We start from the raw sequence: 16007 nt of genomic DNA, 5'->3' as shown, positions 1-16007 counted from the left end.
AGCAGGTGGAGGGTGTATATTACATAAAGTTCTATAATTTCTTTATGAATATCATGGATATCTTCTCATGGTAATAACTAAATTGCTGCCACCTTCCTTTTTTTGAGACAAAGTCTCATGATGGCAGGGTTGGAAAGAGTGTGCAAGTGCTAGCAAGCCAGTGCACAGACACAGAGACAAACTGGGACAACGTAGTGCATGTGCCCTATGCCCAAGGACCTACTTTATTGGACCTACCCACCCATCCACCCACCCACCCTATCTATCTGAGACAGGGTCTCTCTACATACCACTGGCTGTCCTGGAACTTGCTCTGTAGACTAGACTGGTCTTGAACTTGAGCTCCGAGATCTGTCTTTCTCTGCCTTCTAGTGCTGGGGTTAAAGGAATGTACCACCACTCCTGGCTTACGACATACTTTTTAAAACTAGGCCCGACCTTGCCGGGTGATGGGAGGCAGAGGCAGGTGGATCTCTGTGAGCTAGAGGCCAGCCTGGTCTACAGAGAGAGTTCTAGGACAGCCAAGGCTACATAGAGAAACTCTGTAACCAGGCCCTACCTCTTTAACATTTCCGCTGCATAATAAATCTATCAGATTGCAGATCCATCAGTGAATTTGCCCTTTGATGAAACCATGCCTTCATGATCCATTCACTTCCTTGAATCCCCCCACCTGAACACTGACTCATTAGGAGCCAAGTCTTCAACACTTGAGCCTTTTGGGGATACACTTATGTCAGAATTATAATGGTATCTGTGTTGTCGTGTGCTAAAAATATTCCATGGCCTTTGAACACCTAAAATGGCCACTGTGATTACAAACTGCATTTAACATTTTATTTAATCTTAATTACTGCTAAAAATCAGTATGTGGGCCAGGCGGTGGTGGCACATGCCTTTAATCCCAGCACTCGAAAGGCAGAGGCAGAGGTAGGCGGATCTCCAGAGTTCAAGGCCAGCCTGGGCTACAGAGTGAGTTCCAGGACAGGCTCCAAAGCTACACAGAGAAACCCTGTCTCCAAAACAAAACAAAACCAAACAAACAAAAATATCGGTATATGGCTATTATTGGATAATACAGAATTAAAGTAATTTCCCATGTTTATTGACTATTATTACATTTTTTTTTTTAAATAGGGTTTCTCTGTGTAGCTTTGGAGCCTGTCCTGGAACTCTGTAGACCAGGCTGGCCTTGAATTCACAGAGCCTGCCTCTGCCTCCTAAATCCTGGGATTAAAGGCATGCACCACCACCACCACCACCACCACCACCACCACCACCACCACCACCACCACCACCACCACCCAGCTGACTATTTATTGTTATATTCAAACTGGGGATTGAATTTAGGGCCTTGTGTTTGCTAGCCAGGTGCTACATTCATGTGCACCCATAGTGTCATGCCTCTGACCCTCATTTTAAGTTTTGAGACAGTCTCACTAAGTTGTCCAGGCTGGACTTGAACTTATTGTGTAGCCCAGGCTGGTCCTGCATCAGTGTCCTGAGTAGCTGAGATTGTAGATGTTCTTCAACTTACAAAAATACAATATTTGTATTTTTTGCCAGTAAACTTTGCTATTCAGATTTTATCTTTAGTCTTTTTCTATGTTATTCCTGATCTTTAAAATTTTAGTTTTTATTTATATGTATGTGTTTGTCTCTCTGTGTGTATGCCATGTGGTGCAGGTACCTGCAGAGTCTAGAAGAGGGTGTTAGATATCCCAAAGCTGGAGCAGTGAGCTGCCTAGCCCAAACTTGGGTCCTGGAAGAACAAAATATTCTTTTTTGTTTGTTTGTTATTATTATTATTTTCTATCATCAGCTTGATACAGTACAAATTTTTATCCTAATAGTGAAATGTTTCACTGAGGCTTGCCCAGTGATTGAGTAAAAACTTCTTATAAGCCACAGTCATCCTAGGGTTCCCCCTGCTATGTAGCCTCCCTGGTTCTGTGGGTTGCAGTCTGATTGTCCTTTACTTTATATCTAGTATCCACTTATGAGTGAGTACATACCATGGTTGTCCTTCTGGGTCTGGGTTTCCTCACTCAGGATGATATTTCCTAGTTCCATCCATTTGCCTGCAAATTTCCTGCTGTCATTGTTTTTCTCTGCTGAGTAGTACTCCATTGTGTATATGTACCACATTTTCTTAATCCATTCTTCAATTACAGGGATCTAGGTTGTTTCCAGGTTCTGGCTATTGTGAATAGTGCTGCTATGAACATAGTTGAGCATGTATCTTTGTGGTATGATTGAGCATTCCTTGGGTATATGCCCAAGAGTGGTATGGCTGGGTATTGAGGTAGATCAATTCCCAATTTTCTGAGAAACCGCCATACTGATTTCCACAGTGGTTGTACAAGTTTGCACTCCCACCAACAGTGGAGGAGTGTTTCCTTTGCTCTGCATCCTCTCCAACATAGACTGTCATTAGTGTTTTTGGTCATAGCCATTCTGACAGGTATGAGGTGGTATCTCAGAGTCGTTTTGATTTGCATTTCTCTGATGACTAAGGTGTGGGGCGTTTACCCACCACCCCCACAGCTTCCCAGAGTTTTCTTGAGTGTGAGCAGCAGGAAATATTAGATAGAAGGATTTATAGCGGAGAATCTTGCGGAGATAAACAGATAGAAAATAAAGGATAGCCTCGAGAGGGCCTGGAACCTATTCCAACGGGCCCCCGACTGTCTCTGGTCCAGGGTTTTTATAGAGACGCCAAGGGGTGGAGCAAAAGACCTCCTCCCCCAGCACAGCCAAGTGCAGGCCATCTCAGACACCTGCACTCAGGCCCGTGGTCCTGATCATCCTCTATTCGGACCTGCTGGGTAAAGCCACGAGGAACCCCAGAACGGGCTCCCACACTAAGGATGTTGAGCATTTCTTTAAATGTCTTTCAGCCATTTGAGATTCTTCTTTTGAGAATTCTGTTTAGCTCTTTAGCCCATTTTTTAATTGGACTGTTCAGTATTTTGATGTCTAGTTTCTTGAGTTCTTTATATACTTTGGAGATCAGTGCTCTGTCAGATGTGGGGTTGGTGAGGGTCTTTTCCCATTCTGTAGGCTGTAGTTTTGTCTTATTGACTGTGTCTTTTGCCCTACAAAAGCGTCTCAGTTTCAAAACATCTCATTTATTAATTGTTGTTCCCAGTGTCTGTGCTACTGGTGTTATATTTAGGAAGTGGCCTCCTGTGCCAATGCGTTCAAGAGTACTTCCTACTTTCTCTTCTATCAAGTTCAGTGTAACTGGATGTATGTTGAGGTCTTTGATCCACTTGGACTTGAGTTTTGTGCATGGTGACAGATATGGATCTCTTTGTAATCTTTTACATATTGACAACCAGTCATGCCAGCACCATCTGTTGAAGATACTTTCTTTTTTCCATTGTATAGTTTTGGCTCCTTTGTCAAAAATCAGGTGTTCATATGTGCGTGGATTAATGTCAAGGTCTTCAATTCAATTCCATTGGTCCGTATAGAACAAAATATTCTTAACCACTGTGTTCTCTCTCCAGTTCCTATATCCTGGTCTGTCTGTCTTTTTAAAGACATCTACCTCCCTACCTCCCTAGTGTTGGGATTTCCTTCATGTCAATTTCTGAGTGTTTTTATATATAAAGGTAATTTGTTATATTACAGATCTATTTTCCTGTTTTTTGTTTTGAATGAATTTGTGGAGATTTTTCTTTTCTGTACAGATTTTTTGTGTGTGTTTGGTGTGTATTATAAAAAGAAAGTCAGATGATATCTGACCTTCATTTGGGGTTTGTGCGCAGAGGACAGCTTTTGTGAGTTGGTTCTCTCCTCCTGAGGGTTTTGGAAAAGATCAGACTGAGGTCAGGCTTATTTGGCAAAGGCATTTACCTACACTGACCCATCTTATTGGCCCCTGTCCTGGGCATGTACTCAAGTGTGCACCCTCATACATAAGTACTTCAAGATTTACTTTTATTTGTGTGTGTCTGTATGAGTGTGTATCATGTGTGTGCAGGTGCCCACAGAGGACCTCTTGGAACTGGAGTTAGAGGTGGTTGTGAGCCATCTGACCTAGGTGTTGGGAACTGAACTGTGGTTCCTCTGCATGAGCAGGAAGTGCTCTTAACTGCTGAGCCATCTCTCTATCTAGCCCTGCACATCTACACATATATATTTAATGTTAATGGAATTAAATTGATCAGTCTTTAACTTTTCTTCTTTCTAGGTTTTGGGAATCCTATGAAATATTTTTCAAACCATTAAGAGATTATAAATTGTGGGCTGGCGATGTAGCTCTGTCCGAAGATTGCTTGCCTAACAAGAATGAATTGGTTCTATCCCCAGCACTGCATGGTTTCATGGCATGAACTGAGTTGTTGGTATAATCTTGTATGGGCTTAAGAGGTGGAGATAGGAGAATCAAGGGGTCAGAGTTATTCTCTGCTTCATAATGAATTTGAGGCATCTGGGCTTGAGATCCTTGGGAGAGGGTTTTTGGGGAGGGGGAAGGAGTGAGAAATGGGGATATTAAGTGATTTTATTCATTTAGATTTTGAGATAGGATCTCATGTAGATTAGGCTGCCTCGAACTGGCTGTATGTTTGAGGATGACCTTGAACTCCTGATCCTCCTGAGTGCTGCTGGGATTTCAGGTGGGCACCACCACGACAGGTTTATGTGGTACCTGGACTCATGCAGTGCTAGGAATGAAATCCAGGGCTTCCTGTATGCCAGGCAGGCAATGTGCCAGACGAGCCACATCCTCAGGCCTCCATCTGGAGTCTAACTCACTGATGTTTGAATTATGCAGTAGCTGGTTTATTGATACTCAATTTCAAATAACACTGTTCCTGTGGGCGCTGTTAGTACTTTCTGCTCCCTTTCTTCCTTCTTCGCTTTTGATTTGGTTTTGAGATAGGGTCTTTTTTGTAATCCTGCTGGGCCTGGCATTTGCCATGCATCCCAGCTTGGTCTCCAAACCAACAGTCAGTGTGAGCCACCAGCTTGACTCCAGTGAAATACATGAGCATGCTATGAAGTTTTCCCTACTGTGTATTTTGTGTCTTTATGTAAAAAGCAATGGGTAAAATAGAGAAATAATTTTTATCCTAGAAGGTGTGGGTTAACACCGGAGAGGCTGAGGCCGATTTGCCAGGAGCTTGGAGTCCACATGGGTTAGATAGTAAGTTTTAGGCCGTACTGGACTGTGTTGTGAGACCTTGTCTCAAAAAAACAAGCAAGAGAAGCCCAGCAGCCATGCTATGGTCTCTGTGTGAAAGAGGACAGGTGGCAAGCGGCCTTACGAGTTGAGCGAGTGTCAGCTGAGGTCCAGCAAAGACGACAGGGAAGGACCTTGGAGTGAGGACCGCACAGCTCAGCCGAGTTCATACTCTGCAGTGACACTTGGTTTTCACAGCGTGGTCTGATTCTAAGAGGGCCACTTCATCTGCTTGGAACCATGACACATAGAAATTGTGAGATAAATGTATATTCCTTTAACAAAAATTTGATAATACAATGTATAGTCATGAATAAGAATAAATATGTTGAGCCGGGCGTTGGTGGCGCACGCCTTTAATCCCAGCACTCGGGAGGCAGAGCCAGGCGGATCTCTGTGAGTTCGAGGCCAGCCTGGGCTACCAAGTGAGCTCCAGGAAAGGCACAAAGCTACACAGAGAAACCCTGTCTCGAAAAACCAAAAAAAAAAAAAAAAAAAAAAGAATAAATATGTTGTTGAAGCTGTGTAGTGGTAAGTTAATAAAATTTGAGTGTTCAAGGCCTCAGTGTTTAAAAATGGTGAGTAAAGACTGGAGCAATTTGGCCCAATGGCTAAGAACATGGAATGCTCCCCCTGCCCTCCAGACAGGGTTTCTCTGCGTAGCTTTGGAGCCTGTTCTGGAACTTGCTTTGTAGACCTGGCTGGCCTTGAACTCACAGAGATCCGCCTGCCTCTGCCTCCTGAGTACACCTCCGGGCAAGAACATGGAATGCTCTTGCGGAGGACCCATATTTGATCCCCAGTACCCATGGCTAGCATTTACAACCACCTGTAACTTGCGCTTCAGGGGGATCCAACTCCCTGAGTCCACAGACACCTGCATTCACGTGTATAGACACAACACATGTCCCCATACAAAAGTGAAAATCTTAAAGATGATGGATAGAAAATTTACAGATCATTGTAAAATGAGGCACAAGGTGAGGAGAAGGAAGACTGAAAAATGTCCGATATATTGCTAATTCAACTTTGAGTATTGTGAAGTACTGGAAGAGAAAGGCTGCAAGGGTGGAAGGTTGAAAAAAATCGACGTGACGTGTTTTTCTTCTGGGAATAGTAGCTTTTTATGCAGGAGCTAGCATGTCTGTCTGAGGTGGTTGGGCCGTGTGTGGGGTTTGTTAGAGAGGTTGGAAAGTCAAGTGTGCCTGGCTGGGTGTTTCCTCCCTTGGCCTTCCTTCACACGGTTGTCATTTTACGTTTCTTCTCCCCACATGTATTACACATGGAGTTCTCCAGCTGGACCTTGTTCTCAAATTCTGTTGGTCTCCTGAAGTGTAAGGAGCTTTAGTGTGCTTCTTTCACACAAAAGTTATACCATTTCTTTATTATTATTCGTTTTTGCTCATTTGGTGAGGTAGAGTCTTGCACTATAGCCTTAACTGGCCTGGAACTTGCTATGTAGGCCAGGCTGGCCCTGAGTGCTGGGATCTTAGTTCTTAGTCCTCATGCCTGGCTTACTTATCTTTAATGGTTTTTATTAGTCCACATTAAGTTATACATAATAATGAATTCCATTACAACATTTTCATCCATGTCCATGAATTTTTATCATTTTATCCACCATTATCCTGCCTTGTCTCCTCCTCCTGCTGATGCCCTTCCTCTTCCCTCCTTTCCCTTGTACTTTCTTTGCTGATAACAGTTTGGTGGCCCAGTGAGTTTTCATTTGGGTTGCTTACAGGTGCATGGAGGAGGGGTTATTGACGGGATTGTGGGCACTTCCCAGTGTAGCCACTGAAGAAAATGCCCCTTCCTCCTCCTCTGGCAGCCATTAACAGCCAAGATTTCCAGGAAGGGGGTGGCTCATGGGGCCACTCTCCACTTCTTTGGCTCTTTGAGATAGGGTCTCTCACTGTGAGAGCTAGTCCAGGCTGACCTCAAATTCCTGTTGATCTTTCTGCCTCCACCTCCTAGCCTTGCCTCATGGCCTCCGCTATTATCGTAGGTGTGAGCCACCACACCTTCTTTCTAAGTTGTCTCATTTTGTGTTTGTCGTCACCCCACATTGCTCTAGAGAAGAGAGTATACCTACCTTTTAGAATCATTGTTTTACTTATCACCATATAGTTCCCTTACTAACCTGTATATATTGCCATTGTCTTATGATACTACAAATTAGAAAGCCCATGAAAGATTATAATTTTGCATATAACTATGGAATGAATTTTTATATATATACACACACACACACACACACACACACACACACACACACACACACACATATATATATATAAACACAAAAAAGACTATATAGTTTTTCCATGCAGAGTTTCTCTGTGTAATAGCCTTGGCTGTCCTGGAATTCTCTTGGTGGTCCAGGCTGGCTTCGAACTCACAGAGATCCCCTATCTGCCTTCTAAGTGCTGGGATTAAAGGTGTGAGCCACCATACCTGGCATGGAAAATAATTTTGAAAGTTCAGGAGAAAGCCTATTATACTTACCATATATTTGCTCTTTATTATTTTTTTTAATTTATTATTTTATGTGTATGGATGTTTTGCCTGTATGTATATTTGTATACTGTGTGCATGTCTGGTGCCCTTGGAGGTCAGAAGAGGGCATTGAATTCCCTGGAACTGAGGTTAAAAATGGTTGTGAGCTGCTATGTGGGTGCTAGGAATTGAACCAGAGTCTTCTGGAAGAGCAGCCAGTGAGTGCTCTTAACCTCTGAACCATCTCTTCAGCTCCCAACTCTTCATATTGTTTTTATATTATATTTTTTTTTGAGATAGAGTCTCATGTAGCCCACACTGGCCTGGAATTCCCTATGGAGTCAAGAATGACCTTGAACTTCTGATCCTTCCACTTCTGCTGGAGTACGTCACTGAGTCCGACTTGTTCTTTCATTATTTATTGTTCAGATTCTGATAGTATTTCTCTTCTGCCTTGAAAACTTTTAGCTGTCTTTTAGAACATGGTCTCCTAGCAACAGACTCCTAGTTTCTTTTTTGTGGGAGAGATCCCTGATACCACCTCCAGGTTTAGTAATTCTGTAAGACAACACACGGGGCTGGGCTTTTAGTCAGACTAATCACTGTCATTTATTATGGCGTAGAATTCAGTCACAACTGGGTGCAGTAGAAGCAGGACATGGTGCATGGGCCTGTGACCTCAAAACTTGGGGGATATGGAGGCAGGATTTGGATTGAGACTTTGTTTCAAGGAGAAAACAACAACAAGGCTGGGAAGATGATTCACTTGGTCAAGTGTACACAAGCAGGAGGACCTGAGTTTGGATCCTCAGCACCCACGTAAAAAGCCAGGTATGGTATGTATGCTTGTAATCCTAGGACTGGGGAAGGAAGACAGGCAGACCCCTGGAATCCACTGGCCAGCAATGAGCCCCAGGCCTAAGTGAGAGAATGTCTCAAAAAGGAAGTCCAGTGGAGGGCTGCTAAGGGTAATGTACTTGAGGTTGACCTTTGGCATCCACCCACAGGTACACATGTGTGAATGTGTATTTACATACAAAACATTCAAATTGAAGTGGGTAGATAGATGGAAATATGCTTGAGGTGAAATTTGGAGGAAGGTTTCAAGTGGTTTCTGAGTAGGATCACAACTTAGTGCCTCCAGGAGTGAATTATGACAAGGAATAAAAGTAAAACGTCTGTCACGAAACAGTGCCAGGGAGTTTTGTTTTTTTTTTTTTTTTTTTTTTTTTTTTTATTGAGAACAGGTCAGCATATATCACAATTCTGAATTTCTAGAAGGAAAGCAGATGTTCACATAAATCACATGGTTTGTACAGGAAAATTTCTCTCCAAGTCCAAGTTCTCATATACCAGTCAATGGCCAGTTGTTGGAGGCAGGACAAAATAAGGACAGTAGTTACAGGCTTGCTCTGTTCTTTTCCTTTTCTGCACATATTCTCTGTAAGAGTGACTTTAGCTGCGTGGTGGTGGCTCACACCTTTAATCCCAGCACTTGGGAGGCAGAGGCAGGAGAATCTCTGATTTCAAGGCCAGCCTGGGCTACAGAGTGCCAGGACAGGCTCCAAAAGCTACACAGAGAAACTCTGTCTTGAAAAAAACAAACAACAACAAAATAAAACTTTGTTTTTTGCCGGGCGGTGGTGGCGCACGCCTTTAATCCCAGCACTCGGGAGGCAGAGCCAGGTGGATCTCTGTGAGTTCGAGGCCAGCCTGGACTACCAAGTGAGTCCCACGAAAGGCGCAAAGCTACACAGAGAAACCCTGTCTCGAAAAACCAGAAAAAAAAAAAAAAAAAAAACTTTGTTTTTAAATTTTTTTTTGGCTTTTTAAGATTGTTTCGCTGTGTAGTTCTGGCTGTCCTGGAGCTCTTTCTGTAGACCAGGCTGGCTTTGAACTCCAGAGATACACCTGCCTCTGCCTCCTGAGTGCTGGGATTAATTGTGTATACCACCACTGCCTGGCCAAGAACAACTTAGTCTTGTAAAATTGTTAAGTGTGTGTGTGCCTGTGCTTGCAGAGGTCCGAGTTAAATTGTATTCCCCTGGAGCTAGAGTCATAGATAGGTATTTGTGGGCTGCCTGACGTGGGTGCTGGAAAAGGAACCTCCTCCAGAAGAACATTTTGTGCTTCTAACCACTGAGGCATTTATCCAGCTCCTGAGAATAACTTTATTTTACTTTCATTCCAGAAGGGTGTTTTGTTTTGGATAGGGTCTAACCCAGCTGGTTCTTCTTGCCTTAGCCTCTGGAGTTCTGCTATTCCAACAGGGGCCACCGTTCCTAGTTGAGTGTTCTTGCTGAGTATAGATTTTAAGGTTGGTAGTCCATTTCTATGGGTACTGAAAGGTCGACCTTTGTTTCCAGTGAGACACATACAGCTGTGTAGTTTTCAAATCATTTTTCTAAATATGTTACATAGTTTTTAATGGTGAATAAGGTTTTTTGTAAAACATAATTTAGTATTTTTTAATATGTTTGTGTAAGTGTGTTAGAACTTGAGTTACAGACAGTGGTGAGCTGCCATGTGGGTGCTGGGAATTGAACCCAGGTCCTCTGGAAGAGCAGTCAGTGCTCTTAACTGCTGAGCCATCTCTCCAGCCCCTGGAAAAGGTTTTTATGAACATGTTTGCACAGTTCTTTGTCTCAGTATATGCTTTTAGTTATTTTTTATTAGGAATAAATTGCTAGGCCATAGTTTTAGCTTTTTATTGTTGCTATTTTTTTTTTTTTTTGAAATTAGAACAGGCTGTCTTTAAATTCACTATATAACCTAGGGTGACCTGGGTTCAATCCCAGCACCTACATGGCAGCTCACAATCGTATGAAACTCCAGTTCCAGGGGATCCAACACCCTCACAGACATACACACAGGCAAAACACCAATCAATACACATAACATTTGGACTCTTGATCTTCTCTAGCCTCTTGTGCTGAGATTGTATATGTACATTACCACACCCAGGGTTTTGAGTTTTGGAGTTCTGTTCCAAGGCTAATATTACTTTTTTTTTTTTTTTTTTGCTTAAAAGATAAGAGCACTTTGATGTTCAATTATGATTAAATATTACCATGCATAATGAGAGAACTTTACACTATAAACAAATGTATTTCCATCTGAATTTTTCTTATAAAATTCTAATTGTTTTTGTGTTTCTAATTGTGTTTGATTTATTAACATTTCTTCCTTTTATTAGTTTCCCTCTAAATATTAAGGGGGTATGTTTTGCTTGCTTTTGACACAGTCTTGCCATATAGCACAGGTTGTCCTGGAATTCAAGACCCTTCTGCCTCAGCATACAATTCTGAGCTCTTTCTTCTATTGCTTTCTTTGAATAAGTATTTTCTCATTGATTTTTCTCAGACAACTTTGTGTGTGATAATGTTTTCCTGTTTACTCCCGGCTTTTCTTCAGATTATGTTAATGAATGCATGCATGTTACTTCACATAGTACCAGCCTTATCACTTTTATGTCATGTATGACTCAATAAAGGTAGAATCCATGAAAGGGAATATTACATAAAGCAGACAGCTCTAGGTTAAAATAAAAACTTGTACAGAATAGGAAATACGGAGGGGACAAACAAGGAGAAAACCTTTAATCATCCCGCTCAGTGCCAGTGTTGTTGATAGTATAACTTACCTTCTTGAATTTAATTGTCTCCTCCCCCCCCCCCTCCTCGTCCTCCTCCTCCTCCTCCTCCTCCTCCTGGAGTAACCTTGTCTGTTTGTGGCGTCATTACTATGTAACAGTCACTGACCTTGAAGAAATAATACTGGCTACTTGGAAGGAATAAGTGCTTCTTAACTTTGGGTGAAATCCAGCACAATTCACTAGACATAGGAAGAGTATGGCTTGAGTAGAGAGGACTGATATTAGAATGTCGGCATAATGGAGTTTAGAAACTTGTTAGAGTTCCTTCCCCTTGGTTCTTTGTGCAAGAGTCCCCTCACTATTTAGTTCTGTTTCCTCCCTCCCTCCCTCCCTCCCTCCCTCCCTTCCTTCTTCTTTCTTTTCTTTTTTTGAGACAGGGTTTCTCAGTATAACCCTGGCTGTCCTGGAGTTCACTCTGTAGAGCAGACTGGCCTAGAACTCACAGAGATCGCCCTACCTTTGACTCTGGAGTGCTGGGGTGAAAGGCGTGCACCACCATCTCCTAGCTAGTTGTGTTTGCAGTTTGAAGTGCCTGTGTTCCTTTCTCTCTCCTTCTGTTCCTCCTTCAGCGGGATGACTTTCCTGTGTAAAGTTCAGTTTCTAAGCTGTCACAGTGTTCGTATATAGTGAGTTTGGTAGGTGGGAAAGTAGCATCTTGACTTCATTTGGTTCCTCGGTTTCAAATATCAGGTAGTAGAAGTTTGGAGGATGAAGCAAATGTCAAAACTGTACCCGCTTCTCATGAGGGAATCAAAATTTGGAATGGCTAGGCTCTCCTTTTGTCTTGGTGTGGAAATTCATTTCTGTCATTGGCAAAAGTAGTTGGTTGACTCCCATTCCCTGTTTGATTTGATGTTCTAGGAAGAATTCAGTGTTAGTTGTTGACCTGGATGCCAGTTCACTGCTAAGTCTGCTGAATCTGATGCCTTTTCCTGATTAAATGGAGTCTGAGTTCTCACAGCTAGTTAAAGCAATTTTGTTGTTGAAAAACAGAATGTTTCTATTAACCTTGCAGATTAGACATTGTTGACCACTATAACTGCAGAAGCATTTTGGCCCTTTTTTAAAAATGTTTTTTTTTTTTTTTCCGAGGCAGGGTTTCTCTGTGTAGCTTTGCGCCTTTCCTGGAACTCACTTGGTAGCCCAGGCCTCGAACTCACAGAGATCCGCCTGCCTCTGCCTCCCGAGTGCTGGGATTAAAGGCGTGCTCCACCACCGCCCGGCCTAAAAATGTTATTTTTATGTGTTTGAGTGTTTTTCCTGCACACTTGGTGCTGTTAAGGCCAGAAGAGGGTGTGGGATTCTTTGAAACTGAAGTTACAGAGGTTGTGAACCTTCATATTGGTTCTAGGAATTGAACCTGGATCATTTGGAAGATAATCCATTGTTCTTTACTGCTGAAATTTCTCCAGCCTGGCTCCCCCCCACCCTTTTTTTTTTAATTTTTAAAATTTTTTTTGGTCAAGATAAGGATTTTTCTCTGTGTAGCCCTGGCTGTCCTGGAGCAAACTCTGTAGACCAGGTTATCTTCGAACACAGAGGTCCACACGACACTACCTCCAAGTGCTGGAATTAAAATCCTGTGCTACCACGCCTGACTCAGATTTGACTTTTCTTTTTTTTTTTAATTTATTTCAGATTTGACTTTTTTTTTTCCTCCTGTCCCATTAGCCACCTAGTTGGTTTGATAGTCATCTTGTGTATCTTGTGTAGCACAGACTTCCGAAACCTTAATCTGCTTGTGTTCTGGTTGATCTCTGTGACTACAAAGTATTAGTTATCCTGTTTAAGGCTTTTTGGTCAGTAAATAACTCTTCACTTGATCTTAGCCAAAAGGCCGAGAAGTGATAGTGAATAATTCTTATGCCAGACATTAAGAGATTATTATGTTATTAACATTTTAAATGTAAAATTAAATGATCCACGTTACACAAAATTCAGACTCTTCATTCATCTTTTCACTTCTTGAATGAACTTACTAGAGACTGATAATTTAAATCCTGCTTTTTGTTTTGTTTTGCTTTGCTTTGTTTTGTTTGAGACAGGGTCTTACTATATAGCCCTGGCCCACTTGGAATTTGCTATGTAGACTAGGCTGGCATGGAACTCAAAGGGATCCGGTGCCTGCCTCTGCATCTCTGGCTCCTGGGTGCTGAAAAAATAAAGTCCTGCACCACTATTTCTGGCTGAGGAATAGTCTTAGTAAGTCCTTTAGGAACCTTGTCCATTGCCCTTGAGTTCTTTGTCTCTTTTTTAAAAAATTATTTATTTATATTTTATGTGCATTGTTGTTTTGCCTGCTTGTATGTCTGTGTGAGGGTGTTGGGTCCTCTGGAACTAGGATACAAACAGTTGTTTGTGGCTGTGTGGCGTCTGGGAATTGATCCCGAGTCCTCTGGAAGAGCAGTAAGTCGGTGCTCTTAACAGCTGAGCCATCTCTCCAACTGTGCCCTTGAGTTCTTTATACTATTAATTTTTTAAAGATTTATTTATATATGTATCTTATGTATATGAGTGCTCCATTTGCATGATGGAGAGGGCATCAGACAGAAGAGGGCATCAGCTCCGGTTACAGATGGTTGAGAGCCACCATGTGGGTGCTGGGAGTTGAACTCAGGACCTCTGGAAGAGCAGACAGTGCCCTTAACCACTGAGCCATCTCTCCAGCCCTATACTGTTGATTTCTAATTTTTTTTTCATGTTTGATCATATTGTCATAAGAGTAGTTTGTTTAAATTGTGTTTTGTAGTTTGAACAGTTCCAGTAGAATTTTTTGTTTGTTTTTTTTTTTTTTGTGAGACAGACACTGCCCTCCTGTGGTCAGAATAAGGTAGCTGTTTTGGAAAACTGCTAGCCTACATCTTGAGCTTGTGGTAAAAGAATATAATATGGTATGCCTTCCTTGGATCCTTCCCACCTTAAAGAGTTTTCCTCACTTTTCCTTAGTAAATCTACACTTGCTGTACTTTTAAAAAAATTGTAACAGTTTTGTATTTTTGCTCAGAAGTGTTTTGATTCTCAGGTTTTTCTAGTGTATGTATATATTTTTCTCATTCTTTATATTTTCTTAGGGAGATTCAGATAATTAAATATAAGCCAGGCTGTGGTGGTGCACTTCTTTAATCCTGGCATCAGAAGGCTGAATTTAAGGCAAGTCTGGTCTACAAAGCGAGTTCCAGGACTGTTACATGTAGAAATTCTGTCTTGAACTTCCTTTCCAAAAAAAAAAAAAAAAAAAAAAAAAAAAAAAAAAAAAAAAGATAATTAAATATAAACAAAAATGGTTATCGAAAGGAGAAACTGTCCTTTTTTATTATTAGTATTTATGTGTGAGGTCATGTGCACACAGCTCAGAAAGCAACTTGAAACGCAAGAGGCACTTCTTTCTCTTCCTCTCTCATGTGGCTCTGGGGGATTGAACTCAGGGTAAATGCTCTCACTTGCTGATCCATCTCACCGTCCCAGGTCCTGTTTCTGTTTTGTTTTGTTGCCCAGCTGTCGTGGAACTCATTATGTAGCCTAGACTGACAACAGTTTGTTGCAGTATTCCTGTCTCTCCTAAGTGCTGTAATTACAGGCACGATCCGTTTGGAGGGGGAGACACCCTCTCCATGTGTAGTCTAGGCTGGCTTCTAACTGGTACTGCTGTCTCTCCCTTGACAGCACTGGAATTAGAGTCACATACCATTCTGTCCAGCTTAACCAAAGGACTGTTGCGTGTAAACACAAGTGTTTCACTCATGATAGTTTACTCTTGGTTTTTCTTGCAGTATAGTGCAGTTTCTGAACAGAGGAGTGAGTTTTGGAATTTATGATTATTTTCTGTTTGTTTTTTTAATTAGTAGAAATTAATATACCATTAGTTATTTATAGTGAAAACTAAAGAAAAAAACAGAAGGCTAATAGCTCAAGGAAAGCATGCTCTTTTGTTTACTTCACCTGAGTAATGAGGGTGACATTTTTGATAAAGCTAACATCAGAAATAGGATGTGGCAAAGATTATTGACGAGCAGGGCACTGACTCCTGCTTCAGCGTGCTGAGTGCCGGGGCTAACGGCCTGCACCACTGTTTCCTGAAGCATAGTTGTGCGTGTCTGATCTTAACAGTTGCCATTTGGGGTCTGTTGTGTGTAGTTTGTCTTTTGTGAGTTCCGCTGAGTGATTGTAGATTATGTATCTGACATTCTGATGCTGTTAGGATCCCACAGCCCTGAGCGGCTGGCATGTGTCTCATTGGGTACAGTGCTGAATAACATATAAGAGGCCCTGGAGTCCATCTCTAGCAAAAACCAGGTGGATGTGGAGTGTCTGAGCATGGGGAAGGGCAGATAGGGGGATCAAAAAGAAGTTCAAGAGCATTCTTGGCTCTATGTGGGGAGTTATGGGCAGCCTGGGCTAGAGAATCTGTCCTCAAATCAAACTAAAACAACATCAAATGCTTGTTTAAATCCTATGAGAATTTTTTTTATGTTTTTTTCTGTGTGTGTGTGTGTGTGTGTGTGTGTGTGTGTGTGTGTGTGTGTGTTCTCGAGACAGGGTTTCTCTGCGAAACAGTCCTGGCTATCCTAGAACTCACTCTGTAGACCAGGCTGGCCTTGAACTCACACAGATCAGAGATCCACCTGCCTCTGCCTCCCAAGTGCTGGGATTAAAGATGTGTAC

General features: G+C 42.1%; 2 protein-coding genes across 14 annotated transcripts in view; one reads left to right on the top strand and one right to left on the bottom strand.

Moving 5' to 3' along the window:
* The window catches only part of LOC143270260 (dual E2 ubiquitin-conjugating enzyme/E3 ubiquitin-protein ligase BIRC6-like), a 310541-nt gene that overhangs the window by 158765 nt on the left and 135769 nt on the right, over positions 1-16007 (bottom strand). The gene's annotated exons all lie outside the window — the stretch shown is intronic.
* Positions 1-16007, top strand: part of LOC143270259 (putative Polycomb group protein ASXL2) — a 316750-nt gene that overhangs the window by 208051 nt on the left and 92692 nt on the right. The window contains exon 1 of one of the 7 annotated variants that reach the window (XM_076559531.1): positions 1112-5450. The exons of 4 other annotated variants lie outside the window; for them this stretch is intronic. The gene's annotated coding sequence lies outside the window, so the exon portion shown is untranslated. Of the gene's footprint in view, positions 1-1111; positions 5451-7975; positions 8522-9495; positions 10008-16007 lie in introns of those variants that run through there. 2 more of the 7 variants (XM_076559532.1, XM_076559529.1) reach the window with 2 other exon arrangements.

Source organism: Peromyscus maniculatus, chromosome 22 (genome assembly GCF_049852395.1).
Source record: "Peromyscus maniculatus bairdii isolate BWxNUB_F1_BW_parent chromosome 22, HU_Pman_BW_mat_3.1, whole genome shotgun sequence".
In the NCBI taxonomy this organism is placed as follows: Eukaryota; Metazoa; Chordata; class Mammalia; order Rodentia; family Cricetidae; genus Peromyscus; species Peromyscus maniculatus.
The sequence above is the reverse complement of the archived record's forward strand: the minus strand, read 5'-3'. Positions and strand labels throughout refer to the sequence as shown.